The following is an 18,705-nucleotide window of genomic DNA, read 5'->3' on the forward strand; positions in this document are numbered from 1 at the left end:
GCTGCCAAACTTTGGGGAAAGATTATGAAACCATATCAAATAGTTTTTTCTCAGCAGTTCTTTCAGACCCTCCAGTGGACTTTATATAGCTTCATGCAAGACAGTTATTGGTTTATCCTCCTGAAAAGTCCCATCATAATCCCAGCTCCCTGATTCTATGTAGGTGACCTTGCCACTTGTCATTACATCCTTTTCTGCCTCCTCCTTCAAATTTTCTTTGTGCTTCCACTCTTTTCTTTCTTCCTTATTGCTTCATAGGGAGTTTGGCTCTTTCTATATTCAACTCAGTCATCAGTTCAGCCTTTCCTCCATTCCTTTTCCTGGCATTTGCTCCATTCCGTCCTTGTCTCTGTCTCTTTTCATCTCTCTCCTGGATGCTTTTGTTAGGCCTACAAACACTCTGCAGTACTTTCCTATGAATAACAATGAACAAGCAAGCAAACAAAAGTCAACTTCCCTTGGTTTTACAACCCCTTCAGATTGTTATCTTCTTGGTTTCCTTTCCAAGGTAAATCTGTTTGCTCCTGGACCTCCTGAAAACTGGTTAATGCCACATTGTTTAATAAAAATTGCTTTCTTAGAGACCACCATGATCTCTAATCACCATATCCAATGAATTGATTTATTATTCAGTTTACCTTATCCTCTGACATGTCTGCTCTTACCAACTCATCTTGAACTCACTCCATAGCTTGGCTTCCAGAAGACATACCATGCACTATTTGTGCCTTCCTTGCTTCCTTCAAGGATTCCAATTCCTTCCTCTCCCAACTCATCAAAAATCATCTTCTCTTTTTAATGTGTTATACAATATTACTCTTCTTTGGATTAAAAAAATTAAAAATGGAAAAGTCATTCTTAGCTCTTAAAAAGACAGGCAGCATGCTGGATTTGGCCCTCTGACTGTACTTTGCTGACCCCTGTTTTAGAGGCATTCCCATAGTCACATCTCCTCAGCCTTACACTACTCTTTCCCATTGTTGACAGTATTTCCTCTTTAAAAATGTCTTTATTTTTATTTTAAACTAAAGGGCTTTATGCTGCGTAATATCTGCAAGTACAGACTTCCTTTAGAGTGGGCTTGGGGAAAACAAGTATGGATACAGTATTTCAGAAATGAAGTTGAGACCCAGCTTGGATTGTCATAGAGTTAAGTAGTACTAAAGCCACCATTAGAACTCAGTTCTCCAGACTTTTTGGACCAAGCCTCTACATACCTTGTCACACAGCAGTCAATTGCCTAGAATGTATGGTTTATATCTTCCAATACAGAAATAGAAAACTTATCAAGGTTCTTTTCAGATCTACAATCCGTATTATACTGCATCCCGTCACCCTCTCCCCACCACTCCATAAAACGTGTTCTTTTTTTTTGTCAGTCTGATGGCTCATTATGATGTTTCTACCCAGCTTGGTCAGACAGCCAGGAACTGATGGAAGAGGGGCAATGATATTTACTAAAGCAAAGTTCTGCAGATGTCAGTGTAAGGCTGAAGTAGAAATCTTCATAAATGTAATGAAGATCTACATAAGAACTATCATAATTTTGGTACTGGCAGAGTGTTAAAGCTGAGTATTGTATTTGAAAAAAAAAAAGCAAGATGCATTTGCTATTAGAGAGAATGGATGATGTTCCTATAGCTCATGCCTGTTTTATCCTCTTGAATATTATTTTCTCAGAACTCAGGGTTCTGAGTTTTACTAAGAGTACTGTAATACTCACTGAGTTTTTATAAGTTTTATGAGATCATAGATTCTTCTGTAATCTCTTTTCCTACCTCTTCAATTTTAGGATTGAGAAAAATGAATTCACCCTTCCATCATTCAGAGTCCACATGTTTGTTTTTTAGCCATGGGCCAATTTGGCACTATTTATTTTAACTTTCATATTTTCTATTATTTTGTTAACAACTATTCTGATGGAAGAACTTTACAAAAATCCCTAAATTATAATTAATTGTTTTGTAAGGAAAACAGAGCAAACCACCAAATGCACAAACAAAAATATTCAGCAAAGAAGCACCATTAGTATAATACCAATTGTAGGTATAAAAAACAAACCATGAACAGGTGTGTGCGATTCTACCCTCTGTCCAATTTATTTATTTATTTGGAAAGTTGATGATGTTAACCTCACTTTATGCTGTTTTTCATTATTGTATTACAGAGTGAACCCTGAAGAATCTTGTTTTTTAGGAATACATTTGATCATAAGCAGAATTTGGCCCTAATTAAAACAGGATTATCACAGGATACTATATCAAAGAAATGTGCTTCTGAAATGGGTATTCTTTTACTTATTTTCCTTTAACAGATGTAATGAAGGCCAGAACACACTACTCCTTTCAAATAACAATTCTTTGGAAAATATATCTGACTTTGGTAAACAGATTTTTATGTCTGAATGGAAGATTAAGTTAGCCTTATTAACATATTAATGTATAGAGCAATTCACTAACAGAATCAAAGGAAAAACAGTTGAAAATGTCTAGAGCTTTGTTTTCTGAAGAAAATGATTTTTTGCTTATATAGTTTGATTATTCTCTATACTGAGGTAAAAGACTTTACAACAGACATCTTGTAAAATAATTTCTGTAGTAGTATTATAGAGTAGGCTAAGCCACTGTAAGAAAGAAAGCCCCCAAACTCAGTGGTTCAAAGAACAATGAAGTTTATTTGTCTCCCAGTTAACAGTGCAAGATAAGCATTCCAGCTTGGTGGGCAGCTCTGCTCCAGTCAGTCGTTGGAGACCAAGGCTGGCAGCAGCTCTGCCATCAACAGTTGGCTTGCGGGGCTGGTCTGGTCGTCGCCATTCCAGCTGACTAAACAGGGGAAAGCCAGGGAGTCTCCAGCCAGGGATATCCTCTTAAGCAGATAAAGTAGAAGTTCCTTAAATCACTTGTACTCATATTCCATTGGCAAGTATCCAGTCACACAGCCACACAGAGCTACAAGGGAGACTCTCCACCAGGAAGAGGGGAAGAACAGAAGTGGCAGGCAACTGCAGCCCCATAGACTCTCTGATTGTTAAAAATTATGTAAAAAACAACACTGTACATTGCAAGGCCTCCAGAATGTTACACAAACATAAAAGAATATAACAAGCACATTATTTTTTTTTTCTATTATGAGAATATTCAACAAGGTAAAAAAACCAAGGCAGGTCCCTCTGATTTTATGTTACCACATCAAAAAGATTTTTGTTATCAAACACACAGAGGAAATACCCAACTTAAAATAAATCATGTTCTAAAAGCTGGGAATTCATTTTCTCAAAGAAACAATGTTCTAAAAATGGCCAGGTTCCAAAATTATTTCAAAGGGGCTCATTTACCTCCTGTGGTATATCTGTAGTGAAAAGTAGTGGAAGACAATACTGCCCTGTAGCACTCAAAATGGAATGTTAGCTAAAAATAATTTTTAAAAATATTTTTAATAAGGAAATTAAGTTTAAGTAGAGAAGGATGTGGTGGGAAGTGGGAAATGAACACTTTCATGTAAAGTCAAAGTGAACTTTCAAAAGTGTTCTGGTAGTGGCTCTTTAGTTTGATTTTCCTCCAAAGTTTACCTCAAGCAAAATGAATGTGTTTATCAGTCATGCATACAGGTAGATTTTTGGAAGAAAATGGGAGAAAGAAAATACTAAACAGGTGTAGGAGGACAGTGTTCTGTAAAGTAATCAGGTGAGAGTTGGGAAAGGAGGTAAAGTCTCATGTCTCCACATCTATAGGAATACATCAAGAAAGAGGTAAGCAGAGGGAAAGACAAAATTGAGGGTAGGAAGAGGAATGAAGACAGACATATGCAGGATCTCTCAGGAGGAAGGATGAGAACAATTTGGGATAGAGTTTTCTCTGGTCCAACCTCCAGGAATTTGCTTACTTACTGCAAAGAAGGTCTCAGGTTTGGAGAGGCAGTGTATAAGCGACAGAGTGTGGAAAAAGAATGTCCACAGGCTGAGAGGAATTTAGGGAGTAACTGACTTCTATTTCATTTTTCTTTAATTGGCACAAGGAAAGTTCATAATTTGAAATCAAGAAAAGGAAAACCTACCAAAATGTGTATCAGAAGAATCTTCATGGCAGAAAAAACACATCTGAACAGGACCCTTACAAATATACCTAGTATAAGCCTCTTTGTGTCTTTCAAGTACACATTTGTTTTGTTTTGGGATAGCTGTTCTATTCCGGTACAACTTAATATTTCCCCTATTGCTTATAGTATGACCTCTGAAGATGCTTGATTTTTAGTAAAAAGGCAATTTCAGACAACTTGATCTGGGGTAAGTCCTGTGTCTTAAATACAGTGAAGGGCTGTTCTCTGTGAGCCTGATTGACTGCTCAAAGCCCATTGATTGCAGAACTCACCAAGAGACACTGGTTTCTCTCACTTGACAACTGCACGTACTATAATCAGAAAGACATGACATTGAGCTCTTCCAAAAAGCCCAAGCCTCAAATTGTTTTTGAACAGTACTTGGTCTAATAGTGGCATCAGCAACAATGAACCATCACCATGGGCATCAGGAGCCCAGCCATTAAAGCCTGAACACAGAACAAAGATTTCTTTAACTTCTGAAAATGAAAGCACGCTTTGAAAATAAACATAGATTCTCAAATTGGTTGCAAACTATTCAATCAAATGGTTTTTTTGTGGTTTCAGAGAATATTAATACAATCTTAAACATGCTGGCACAATTTTGCTCACAAATTTCTCTTATTCCAGCCTGCTGCTGCATTAACTATTTTGCAGAGGGATACAGGTTGACAAAACAAGGGACAGAAATGACGGGGCGGGGGGGGGGGGAGGTTAAATACAAAATGTTTGTTTGCATTCTGCCTGGAGTCTTAACTTTGAGCCTAATTAGCTGCATTATCTTGAGCAGGTCCCTAGACATCTCTGGATTTGATTCCTCACCTGGAAATTGAAGGGATTGGATGAGATGAGCTCTAAAATCCCTTCCAGCTCGACAGGCTGTAATTCAAATTTTTTCAGCTTCAGTTGTGCCATGACAGGGAACTTTACTGGCAGTCTTGAATTACTTAAAGATGGAGCACACTGCTTCATGCCTATGCAATACTGCTCTGAACAGATCGCTCACAGCTGCTCTGCTTTCTTCTGCTAGAGGCTGCTTGGATGGGGGTGAGTCTATGAAATTCTGTGCCCAGCTCTAAAAAGTTTTTAAAAAGCTGCCATGTGACTCTTAAGATTTTCCGATTCAACCTGACTACCCTAAGCCAACTTTACAAAGTGACAAACAGGCATTCAAAATCAACACTAAGAAAAGCCTTCAAATGTTACCCTCCCGCTCAGCCTCTGCCTTGCCACACAGAACTCTCACTCACAACAATAACGTCAGGTCTAGGCTCAGATTTTAAATAAAAGACTGATTTAAAAAAGAAAAGCAATGACATTTCAGAGGCCTGGTTTTCCAGTATTTTCATTTGCCATAGTTAAGTTCTCGGTAAGGATGTTTATCAGTAGGATGGACCAAAAACAAAACAAGTATAGGAAGAAACTTTTCTTCTAATATTCACCCACCTGGGGGCTAAAATCTGCAGCTGGTACTGGTCCTCATTTCTGATTCATCACCAGGGCATCAGGTCTTCTCTTTTCCACTCTTGAGAGGCTAGGTTTCTGGTCTCACACCTGAGTCCTTATCCCACCATAAGACATCATGTGAGAGAACATCTCATTGTACAGTCAGGCCTCCAACCCCAAACTTCTGGTTTCAGTAGAAAGATTAAGCATAATAGCGAACTTGAACTGCAGCCTATGCTAGGTCAGACATAGTTAACCATTCAACCATTCTATTTGATAAATATTAATTACGGTCATCTCTTTTTACACATGCAGAAACTGAGACCCAAACAGATTAAATAAATTGCCCTAAAACAGCACCACCATCCTGATTCTAATGCTGATCCACACACTTCTCAGTTTTCCTGAAGCATCTATAGTGCTCAGTTCTCTTGCCTTCAAAATGGGGGTTATGATAGCCAGGAAGAAAATGAGTTAAAACAGACAAACAGCATTAGAAGGCTTCAACATGTTCATTCTCAAATATTCTATCTTACCTTATAACTGTCCTCACTCAGTCAGACTCAAGTATCTGAAGAGAGTTCTGAAAAGTGCATTTATATACCTAATAAAAAAGACTCACGCAGGCACCTCTTACTTGCATAGTAACTACTGAACTGTCTGGTGGAGAGTAGGTTTAAAAGCAGAGAAAAGAGCTCCAGGATGTTGTCCATGGCCTATGAGGATTATAATTCAGTACCTAAAGCCTTTCAAAGGTCTTCCAAACCTGTTACTTCCCAATGCATCTTCTTTCCTGCCTATATTAAATTTGGGAATCATCTATCTATAATCTACTTTCAATCTTAGAAATTTGAATTTTAATCATTCATGTGAATTCTGCACTATCTCTAAAATATATCCTAAGGATGTCTTTGAGCTCTCACAGTAAAACAGTTATGTGCAAAACAGTCTCTCTTCCAAATCACCACTTCCTTTTCCAACTTCAGCCTACTAGAAAGAAGTGATTAATTAAAATCACCTGCTTTGAATGATGATGCCACAGGGTCTCCACTGGTTTCCTTTGTTGCACAGCACCCTGGAATGGGTGTTAATTGCCCAAGTCTGGAAAATAACTCCCATATTTCATTTTGTCTTGTTTTGCTTATTTTCACTTGATCTTTCTTTTGTTTTCTTTTCTCTTTTCTTTTTTTTCCTTTCCTTTCCTTTCTTTTTCTTTCCTTTTTCTTCTTTCATTTATTTTTTAAATTTACATCCAAGTTAGCATATAGCGCAACAATGATTTCAGGAATAGATTCCTTAATGCCCTTTACCCATTTAGCCCATCTCCCTTCCCACAACCCCTCCAGTAACCCTCTGTTTATTCTCCATACTTAAGAGTCTCTTATGTTTTGTCCCTCTCCCTGTTTTTTTTTTTTTTAACGTTAATTTATTTTTGGGACAGAGAGAGACAGAGCATGAACAGGGGAGGGGCAGAGAGAGAGGGAGACACAGAATTGGAAGCAGGCTCCAGGCTCTGAGCCATCAGCCCAGAGCCTGATGCAGGGCTCGAACTCACAGACCGCGAGATCGTGACCTGAGCTGAAGTCGGACGCTTAACCAACTGAGCCACCCAGGTGCCCCCCTCTCCCTGTTTTTATATGATTTTTGCTTCCCTTCCCTTGTGTTCATCTGTTTTGTATCTTAAAGTCCTCATATGAGTAAAGTCATATGATTTTTTGTCTTTCTCTAATTTCGCCTAGCATAATACCCTCTAGTTCCATCCACGTAGTTGCAAATGGCAAGATTTCATTCTTTTTGATTGCCAATACTCCACTGTATATGTGTGTGTGTGTGTGTATATATATGTGCGTATATATATACATATATATATATGTAGAAGTTGTGGTATGTATATACCACAAATTCTTTATCCATTCATCCATTGATGGACATTTGGGCTCTTTCCATACTTTCGCTATTGTTGATAGTGCTGCTATAAACATGGGGGTGCAAGTGTCCCTTTGAAATAGCATACCTGTATCCCTTGGATAAATATCTAGTAGTGCAATTGCTGGGTCATAAGATAGTTCTATTTTTAGTTTTTTGAGGAACCTCCATACTGTTTTCCAGAGTGGCTGGCTCCCACCAGCAGTGCAAAAGAGATCCTGTTTCTCTGCATCCTCGCCAACATCTGTTGTTGCCTGAGTTGTTCATGTAGCCATTCTGACAGGTGTCAGGTGGTATCTCAGTGTGGTTTTGATTTGTATTTCCCAGATGATGAGTGATGTTGAGCATGTTTTCATGTGTTGGTTGGCCATCTGGATGTCTTCTTTGGAGAAGTGTCTACTCATGTCTTTTGCCCATTTCTTCACTGGATTATTTGTACTTTGGGTGTTGAGTTTGATAAGTTCTTTATAGATTTTGGATACCAACCCTTTATCTGATGTATCATTTGCAAATATCTTCTCCCATTCTGTCGGTTGCCTTTTAGTTTTGCTGATTGTTTCCTTCGCTGTGCAGAAGCTTTTTACTTTGATGAGGTCCCAGTAGTTCATTTTTGCTTTTGTTTCCCTTGCCTCCAGAGATGTGTTGAGTAGGAAATTGCTGCGGGAAAGATCAAAGAGGTTTTTGCCTGCTTTCTCCTTGAGGATTTTGATGGCTTCCTGTCTTACATTTAGGTCTTTCATCCATTTTGAGTTTCTTTTTGTGTATGGTGTAAGAAAGTAGTCCAGGTTCATTCTTCTGCAATGTCACTGTCCAGTTTTCCCAGTACCACTTGCTGAAGAGACTTTTTTTTTTTTTTTTTTTTAACGTTTATTTATTTTTGAGACAGAGAGAGACAGAGCATGAACGGGGGAGGGTCAGAGAGAGAGAGGGAGACACAGAATCTGAAACAGGCTCCAGGCTCTGAGCTGTCAGCACAGAGCCCGACGTGGGGCTTGAACTCACGGACCGCGAGATCATGACCTGAGCCAAAGTCAGACGTTTAACCAACTGAGCCACCCAGGAGCCCCTGAAGAGACTCTCATTCCACTGGATATTCTTTCCTGCTTTGCCAAAGATTAGTTGGCCATATATTTTGTGGGTCCATTTCTGGGTTCTCTATTCTGTTCCATTGATCTGAGTGTCTGTTTTTGTGCCAGATTTTTTTCCTAATAACCCTCTCATTTGCTCCTGCATAAAATGACCAGACAGGCCTAGAACCCTTACCTACAAAGAGCCCCCCCGCCCAGTACAATCATGATTACTCTTATTACAAGAGAAGAGAGACTGACATGTTACTCCATCTTTGATTAATTTCTGACACTTGGGTTCTAGTACATAGTTTTTGTTTTAACCAACATTTCCCTAGAGAACATAAGGTGCTAAAATTAAAACACAAAAACAGAAAACAGAAAATGTCTCTGCCCTGAGGAGAAGAAAAAAGATTTCCCTTTCTTTACTCTCTGAAACTACAAAGCTGAATTGATTACTTCCATCTAGAATCACTGGATTATTGTGCAGTTTTTCTACAGTTTGACATGCTGTCATGACCCCTATTAGTACTTGGACTTCCCAGTTTTAAGGGCAACAAGTAACATGAGGCTATTTCTTCTTAGGGTATCTACTCTTTGTTCATTTATTTGTTATAAAGCTCTAGTGGTTCATAGACCTCACAGGACAATGACTGTTTTGAAAACCAATGCTCAGAAATTGATATATAAATTGAATGCTCAGAGTGAAGTCACAGGACAAAGTAAAAACTATATAATAGAATTATATTGACTTGATATTATGTTTCTGGTGCAAATCTATTTTAAAGCCTCACCTAAAATTTTTTTTCTGGATTTTTTAGCTAGATTTTAAACTGCTATTTGGGTCATTATTAGAAGTAGAAACAAGCCTATTCTGCCATGTCTCCTGTCTTTCAATGGAATCAATTATTTATGATTCATATATTCAGAATATTAGAGCTACATGTGATATTGGAGGTAATTTTGTAAGCCCTTGCTATAAGAACAATGCAGTCCCACCTGGAATGAAGTGTTTCGCAATAAACACACATGGGGGATAAATAGGGAACAGTAGAAGAGGGAAAGGGGACTCCCACTTGGCAGCCAGATCTGCCAGTCAATGCTGGGGTTCCAAAAACCATTGGCAGCTCATACTTCTATCTTACAGAGGTCCCAGAAAGTAAAAGGACTTACCCAGGGTGACAAAGCTGATTTAAGCAGTAGAACTAGCACTCACTGGGTCATTTCCTAGGATGGTCCTTTACCTAGTAAAAGACATACAACCAGGAATGCCCTTTAAAATGCACATGGTTACCTTAGTCATGGTTATCTGTGGGTTATTTTCCCGGTTTGCTTATATATTGACTTGGAAACTTATCAATCTTAAAGTAGTATGCTAACTTATTTTGCTAGATAAACAGTACATGATGAGGAGGTTTTAATGCTGTGGGGTCTGCCCAATCCTCACTCCCCACCTGTTCTCCTCAGCACATTCTGGATGAAAGGAACCTGCTTAACCTAGATCTCAATTTGTGATTCCATTCTGATCTTTTCACCTTGAATTTGTGCCAACTCTATGCTTAATTCTCTCTGCTATTTTTAATTCTTGCCCACTCTTCGATTACATATTGTACGGGTAAAGACTATAGATTTTGAAGCCATACTTCCTGGGTCTGAACCCCAGCTCTGCCATTATCCAACAATGGAATCTTGGGTATATTACTTAATCTCTCTCTGCTTTGACTTCCTAATCTACAAAATGGGTGTAATAATAGTACCTACCTGATAAAGTTGTTGTATTAAAGAAAAGTTAATATATGAGAAGCATTTAGAACAGTGCCTGGCACAGAGTATCCTGAAACAATAAATTATAGTTATTGGCTTTGCTGGAAGTACCTTCTCACCTAAGTGCCTGCAGATAATAACACCACTTGCATAACCAGGCACTGTGCTGAATGTTGTACACAAATATTCTAGTTAATCACAATAACTCTTTTTGTGCTACTACTATCATTCTCTCCTCTTCTCTTATTTTTTTAAATTTTTATTTATTTATTTTTGAGATAAGAAAACTATGGTCCAAGACCCTGAACAATGTGACTATGGTCACCCAGGTAATAAGAAGCAGTTAGGACTTGAACCTAAGATCTGTCTTGCCATCTTTCCAAAATCTCTGAGAAAAGGGCATTAGAGTTCTTTTAAAGTTCTTTTATTTAAATGGATTGACTTGCCACCCATACAGGTCAGGAAGACTGGGATCTCCAGGAGGAAGGGAAGAGTGTCTCTTAGAAAATGTCAGGCATGGGATGATTATACCATTGATGTCTTAACCAGCCCCACCTCCTACCTTCCACTGTGCCATACAGCATCTACATGGACTGTACTTCCAGAGGCCAACCCCAACCCTTAGCTTATTTTAGTATTAGGAAATGTTCTGATTCAAGCCAAAGTGGGAGTATTTACAATTTCAAAATCAGTAGTTCTTCGAGTCATTTATTTCCACCCCAGTAATGTCTCTTCCGTTCCCAGATTAGCAAAAAAATTATGATTTTCCTTCTTTCCTTCAGAGCCTATAGTAGCCAGTATCTTCCTACTCCTGCTCCAAACTGACATATTCTCAGTTGTCAACATATCTTTCATTAGTCTAAAATGGTGTCTTCAGTGGAAGGTAGGGCCAGGAGAGGGAAGAGTGGGGATAAAGGGCCAGGACGGAAGAGAAGGAAGTCCCTGAGTTTTCTAGAGGAACAGTATGCACTGCCTTGTCCCTCTTCCTGTACCACCTGCTCACTCCTGTATCTCTTCTGGAGTTGTCTACTTACACTCCCACACTGCATCCCAGAACCTTCACCGAGCACCTCCTAAAACAGCTTGTGGGTGCTCCCTTGAAATGCAAGTGAATCAAATACATGGGCTTGTTTTTCCCAAAGACCCACCTGTAGCACCCATGCTGGGCTTGGCTCACTGGGCTAATCTAGAAAGGAGAGAGCATGGGAAGGATTTTTATTTCCCTTTCCCCATACCTACCCTCGTATTTAGCTGTCAAACTATTAAAAAATGTCAGAGAAGCTGAAGTTGGATGTTTGTTATACAAGGAATGGTGGAAGAGCTGTTTGGAGAAAGTTAAGCAGGGCTCTGGAGGAGGTCAAGGGATATAGAAATCCTGGTGGGCAGAAGCAGGATTGATAGAGGAAGGATAAGCAGGTACATATGTTTTCGGGACCACTGGAAGAAAAGAAAGGGGGAGACTGGCAAGTTGACCTCAGATATAAGCCTTAACCCAAGAGTCCCCTACTGCCATCCCAGCCTCTCTGGATTGATCCTAAATTTTCCTAACATCCTTAGTTCCTTCCCTGCTGGGCACCTTGCCTCAGTCCCTGAAGCTACCATTACTACCACTGCTTGACACAAGGGGTAAGTGAGAGGAGAGCCCATGCCAGGAAAGAAGGTATGTTCCCTGTATCCTTAGTTGTGCTCTGAACGTTTTTCCTTTAGAAACAAGGTCATACATGTTGTTTCACCTCTGTAGTGCTTTTAGTAGTACGCTTCAGTTGTTATGGGATCATGAAGGGTTGTTCTGGGCCTCTAACCTATATACGACATGTAGTGGATACTCTTGGTGCCCTGCCCAGATCGCCTTCTTGGACTGGTACTTGCATCCCTAGCTACTGTGTAAGTGTTGGCTGCTAGTAGTTGCCCTCCTCTCAGAGATTACCTTTGGGAGAACAGAAAGTGCCTTGCCTTGGGAGTTACCACCAACCTTCAGCTAATGAGTAACTGATAATGGGGTGCAAAAGGCCAGCTTCCTGCCCCAAGTGGCCAACTCTGTGGCACAATCCCTTCTTTAGAATTCTCCATAGAATCAGGCTGCAGCTGGTCTCCAGCTGAGACCATATCCTTACTTAGCTTTATTCCCCCCACACCATGCAACCTCCCTCACATCCCCTCTCCTGAGGCATGCTCCCAATAATTCACTTGCACCAGAATCCCTGTCTCAGGCTCCACTATGTAACCCTACCTCAGATACATACTTATTCCATGTATTTATTGGAGGTCCTTTATTGGCACCAGAATAATACATCTCTGGGAAAACCAAAAATAAAATAAGGAGCAACTTAACAGGACCCTAAACCAAATCTGGACATATAACCTCAATTTATACTATTTCTAGGCCTATACCTAATATCTGCTCTCTTGTAGACACTAACAGACCACATTCTATCAAATCCAAATTGAAGACTTATTTATTCATACTCTACTTTTTCTCTTACTATAGAACATTAATTTTTATACCTATTTTAAAAATTAGCTATGTGGCATTTATTATTAACCAATACACTTGTTGTAATTCTTAAAAATGTGGCTGGATGATTTTAAGTTAATTTGTAATGATTATTCTTGCTGTGATCATATAAATCTCACACTTTTAATCACGTGTTGGGTTTTTCTTCCCATGAACTATAAGTTCTGGATTGTGGATGGTTGGGTCCCAGATTAGCAGGTTCTGGTTAATCTAGCAGTGTTATAAAACAGATCAAATTTCCAGCTTGCAATTAATAAAAATATAATTAAATATATGCAGGCAAAGCAGAAGATAATTTAATCTTTCTGCTATGATTCAGAAGTCATTTTAGGGTCATCATTATATACCTCAATTATAGTATTGCACAAGTATAGGAGAGTGGTGAGTAGTATTCAGGTTGAAAGAAGTCCAGACAGACCAGATTTTACTTCATGTATTTACAAAGATGTAACCTCATAACACCAGGTACTGCATTCACTGTTTTCCCCCAATATACTGATCCTAATATAGGCTCTTGTAGAGAGCCCCCAAAAGTTAATCTCAGCTGATTAAATTCATTCTTCTAGCCTATAATAAAAAAATATCAAGACTTTTTCATTTTTATGGGATTATCCTCTCAAAAAACTGCTACATAAATAGGACCCAATCATATTTTAAATACTATTTCTGAATATATTTGCATGTATTCCTTTTGGTATAGCCGGTTACAATTCCCATTTATAGCTTATGTTGTATTTTAATTCCATACTGTACTTCATTGCTTAACAAAATATACTGGTCATCACTCTCCTCCCCATCAAGTTATTGGAGGGTTGCTTAAGGGGTTGTTTATGACTTGGTAACTAATCTTTTTTTTTTTTTAAGAAGAAAATATCATGAAATTAAAAATTCCTACAGCTCTGAGAACTGTGCTTTGTTTCTAAAAAGCCCCTTTATGTTGGTCAAATAAATCACAATATTTACATATCTTTACCTTATTTCAGTATGTATACAGGTTTTTCATTAAGAATGGGAAAGAATACCATATTTACTTGCTTTCCATATATACATACTGAAGAGAAAAGGTGACTGTTTTCCTTTTCCTTCCAAATTTATCAGTAATAGTGATAGGCTGAATAAATGACCCCATTTGTACAAATTTTAGCATATGACTTTGAGCTTCCAGGTAGTATTGATGTCACAAGATTGCTGCTGTAACTCCAGCTATATCAATCATATTCCAAGCAATCATAGGGCTTGAGTCAGCCCTGCTAGTAACTTACCACCAGGTACACAAATAAGGAGTTCCATACAATACCTCCCATCCACATACCATTGCTTTCTGCAAGGAAGGTTATGAAATGAAATTTTTCACTGGGCACAAAATCAGATTTCTGTTACTAAGAGCAAAAGGAAGAAAGGAAATGAGATAGGCAACTAGTATTACCTGCCTTATTTTCTTTTTAAGTATGTGTTTTCTTAGATGAACTGTGAGGTCATGGAAGGCTGAGATTATGTCATATTAATTTTTATAATCTCAGAACCTGGCACAATACCACAGTTTATTACATTTTTCAAAATGTTTATTAAAGACAAGTATAACAGGTAAGTGGCATGAGTTTGTTCCATTTTTTTTTATTTAAAAAAATTTTTTTTAACGTTTATTCATTTTTGAGAGACAGAGGAGAGACAGAGCATGAATGGGGAAGGGGTAGAGAGAGGGAGACACAGAATCTGAAACAGGCTCCAGGCTCTGAGCTGTTAGCACAGAGCCTGACGCCGGGCCTGAACTCACGAACCCATGAGACATTGACCTGAGCCGAAGTCAGACGCTCAACTGACTGAGCCACCCAGGTGCCCGGAGTTTGTTCCATTTATATTGTCACTCATTCATTTAATTGTTATTTCAACTAATATTAATTGAGCTCCCAGCCTGAGCCAGGCCCTGTATCAGGCATGGGGAATACAGTGATAAATACAACACAGTCCCTGGCTTTACAAAGCAGGTAGAGGTGACATTAGGGGAGGATAGGAATGGCTCTAAAAGTAAACAGGCAATTTCAGGGCGCCTGGGTGGCTCAGTCGGTTGAACGTCTGACTTTGGCTCAGGTCATCATCTCACGGTTCATGAGTTTGAGCCCCACATTGGGCTCTGTGCTGACACCTGGGAGCCTGGAGCCTGCTTCAGATTCTGTGTCTCCCTCTCTCTCTGTCCCTCCCCTGCTCACACTCTGTCTCTCTCTCTGTCTCTCAGAAAATAAATATTAAAAAAATGTTTTTAAAGGTACACAGGCAATTTCAAGGTGATGTGGTAAAGAATAAGAAGTGGTCCTGAGCCACCATTTGAGAGGTATGAAGCTGTAAGTAGTCTGGGTGAAACATACAGTTAGGGAAAGAAGAGGAGAAAAAGAAGGAAAGGTGGGGATAGATAATAAAAAAAAAAAAAATAAGTTATAATCATAAGCCCATAATTTATTCCTGCCAGCACACATACCTATTTGTTGTGACAAAATGTTTGTTTCTCCCTTAGACTTCCTCATGAAAGAATTTCCCAACACTCTGTCCTTGATGGATCTGTCCCACTGACAAGGTTCTTGGTTGGCCTAAACCGTAATTACAACTGTGTTCTATGGACCTTATCCAAGCATGGAGCAACTGTCTTCCCAGCATCCCATCTTACAGGATGATGTTCCCTGGTAGGCCAGTTTGGGAAATGTTGGTCTAGACACATGTTTCTCAAACTTGGCAATATGAGTCTACTAGACACCATAAAAAAGAGTTGCCAGGCATTTCCAGAGAAAGGGAATTATCCCCCAGAAAGTGCAGATCTGAACCTGGTTTTCTGAGTGTGTTTACACCTTGGGTTTCAGTTACACGAGTGACCAGGACGGATATAGGTTTAGCTGGACTAATGGGTCACCACTTCAGCAATTTTACAGTCAAATAAGTTATCCCTATGATGCTGTGACTAATAATTAAAACACTCATCTCTTCCTACAAATAATCCGGTTCAATTCAGTTTGTAACATATATGGCTAGAAATGTATCTACATCAATTCCTATTTTCTTTGCCTACCTTAGAGAAAAAGATAGCCCCTAACCATGAAGCAGAGGTCACAAGAAGAGAGACAGATTTGAAGATGATATGTATGCTATTGCCTTAAATACGGAGGAAGAGGCCACAAGCCAAGGAAATCAGATAGCATCTACAAACTAGAAAAAACAAAGCAATGGATTCTCCCCTAGAGACTCCAGATGGAACACAGCCCACACCTTGACTTTAGAATTTCTGACCTCCAGAACTGCAAGATAACACATTCTTGATTTTAGCCACTAAGTTTGTGGTAACTTTTTTAGTAGCAATAGGAAAATAATAATACACAGTAATATATTTCTAGATGGTGTCCCCCTCCCCCTTCACAAATCTTTCTTGGGATTCTCCTCTTTTCTGAATCTACCCTCTCAGATTATTTTCCTGAAAGTCAAATCTGATTATGTCACAGGGCTTAAGGTGCATGAATACTCACTGATTCTAGGTAGATTACTTTTGGGGAATATATTAGAAACCAGAAATAAGGGTTGTTTACAAAATCCTGTCAAGGACATTTGGTATGATCTCAGGAAAGCTTAACAGGGATGTGATTATAGCTAAGAAAGCTTAAAACAAATTGCACTCTACACTGAAGAAAAAATGTATTAACCATATGGGGTTGAGGTAGAGAAGAGATTTTTCTGGGTTGATTCAGGACTGGACAGAGATAAATTCACTTGACTCTGGCACCATCAGTAAGACACACGCTGGTTTGGAGGCGGGGATACTTCATCATGTACCTGGAGCCTAGTAAGTGTTTATCCTAAATATTGGTCATGGTTATACTATCACAGTCAACTTCATCCTGATTTAAATGCTAGTCATGTGAAAGTCGGTTGTCATAAGCCAGTCCACTGTTCACCTCTGGATGTGTGATAAAATTGAGGTCAGGACGCTACTGGTGACCAACAGAAACTAGATTAAGGTTCTTCTTCTACTTCCATTCCCCTTACAGAAAGATAAAAGATATGTCCTTCAGTAAGATCCTGAATCCTAGTTTAACAATAGCCACACTTCTGCCAGCTATCACTCACCCCTGTTTCAAGACCTCCACCAAAAAGGGAGGACTATCAACAACAACAAAAAAGGGTGGGGGGAGGAAAGTTCAAGGAAGGAAGAGGTCAAAATTGGCAAATGCCACAACGGGCATAACAAAATGCGGATTAAATTTTTCCATTAGATTTGGCAATTAGGTGGGTGACTGATGTTGTTCAGTGGAGTGAAAGGTTGACAAGGGAATGAGAGTTTAGGAAATGTTAACGTTAAGTCTGGAAAAGTCCTCTTGAGAAGAGGATCCATGCCCTAAGGAATCACCTTAAGTAAAATTCCCTCAGGGTTTGCATCTGAATCCTAGAGAACTCTCCTTGTCCACAAATCCTCCAAATGTTTACCAGCCAAATTTGAGTCTCACTGATCTCTCTTTCTCCTCAGTTCACCTCAAAGGCAAAGGAACTAATGAGCTGTGCAATAACTAAAGGTCAAAAAACAAGAGGAAGAAACAAAAGACCTACAAACACAAACTCAAAACAAAACAAATCAGGTCTTTGGTAAGAGAAGCTGTAACAAGTTGTGCTTCAAATTTAATATCCTTGTTCTGATTTAAAAAAAAAAAAGAAAACTGTCTGGAGAATTAAAAGGGGCATTTTATAATTGGAATGTTTTCTTGTATCTCAACCATTATCTTCACTCCATCTCCCTCCAAATTAATAGCTGTTGCTGAGTTGTGGGCATGTGTGAGCACAAGCCTGGACCAAAGACTGAATTTTGTCCAGTGGCTAGAGTAATTGCGTGCCATTTAAAAAAAAAAAAAAAAAAAAAAAAGGTGGGATAGGGAGAACCACATACATATCTGCATTTCCAGATGAAAGCACTGGTTTTCTTCCTCGACTATTTGCTGTATTTAAGGGTCAGGGAGGGGGGGAGCAGTTTTCTGAATCTGAGCCCAGCTCTTTCTAAACTTGGTTACTCACGTCTGATTCATTCGCTGTGTTTTTCATCTCCTGTCTCTGTCACTGCCTGCCGCTGAGAAGGGGGTCGCTGAATCACTGCCACTCCAGATGAAAAGCAATTCAAACCCAGTCCTTGGAGGATGGAAGGTTTTGTTTTGTTTTCTTTTCTTTTTTTCTTTTTTAAGCGTCTGCAGAATAAGCCTCCTACTTTCCGACATGACCGTAGAGGGCAGTTTTACAAGTCTCACCCGGAGCTCTGGAAGATTTTGCTCCTGTGAGAGTCAGTAGGCACTGGTCATCTCACCATTTCTGGCTTTTCTGGTCCACAGGCCTCGGCGGTCGGGGGTGTGTGGTGGGGCGAGCGGCGGCGGGGCCGAGCTAGGGGCGCTGGGGTGAGCTTGGCCCGGTGGGCCCGAGCGGCTGCGCCGCGCTCCCCGCCGCTTTAAAAGCTCCCACAATGCAGCGCTGGCGTCCCAGTTCCGTTACAATGTCTCTCACGGCGCGAGTGAACCGGCGAGGCGCGGGCGGGGAAGCCGGAGAGCCGGGGCTGTAACCCGAGCGCCCGGCCGAGGGGGGCGCCCCCGCGCCGCTCCTCTCGCGCGCTCTACCCGCGGCCCGGCGAAGGGGCGGAGCCGCCCGGGTGCCCGAGCCGGCCCGGCCCCCAGCCCGGCCCCCAGCCCAGAGGCACCGGTCGCGGGAGCGAGCCGGCCGCCAACTCCACCGTCCGGCACAACGCTCGCCGCCCCTCTCCTCGCCGAGCCTCGCTAGACCGCCCGCGGCAGCGGCGGCGGCGCTGGGGGCGGCTCCTGCGGGCGGCACAGCCGCTGCCCGCGCGCTCCCACACCGCGGCAGCTCAGCCAGGGGCGTCCACAC

General features: G+C 40.3%; 1 protein-coding gene across 11 annotated transcripts in view; it reads right to left on the reverse strand.

Annotated features, from left to right (window-relative positions):
- LMNTD1 (lamin tail domain containing 1) overlaps positions 1-18,480 on the reverse strand; it is a 511,366-nt gene extending 492,886 nt beyond the window's left edge. For all 11 annotated transcript variants that reach the window (XM_042946102.1, XM_042946101.1, XM_042946104.1 and 8 more), the window contains exon 1: positions 17,854-18,480. The gene's annotated coding sequence lies outside the window, so the exon portion shown is untranslated. The remainder of the gene's footprint in view (positions 1-17,853) is intronic.
- Positions 18,481-18,705: the final 225 nt, after the last annotated feature.

This window comes from Panthera leo, chromosome B4 (assembly GCF_018350215.1).
Source record: "Panthera leo isolate Ple1 chromosome B4, P.leo_Ple1_pat1.1, whole genome shotgun sequence".
Taxonomy (NCBI): Eukaryota; Metazoa; Chordata; class Mammalia; order Carnivora; family Felidae; genus Panthera; species Panthera leo.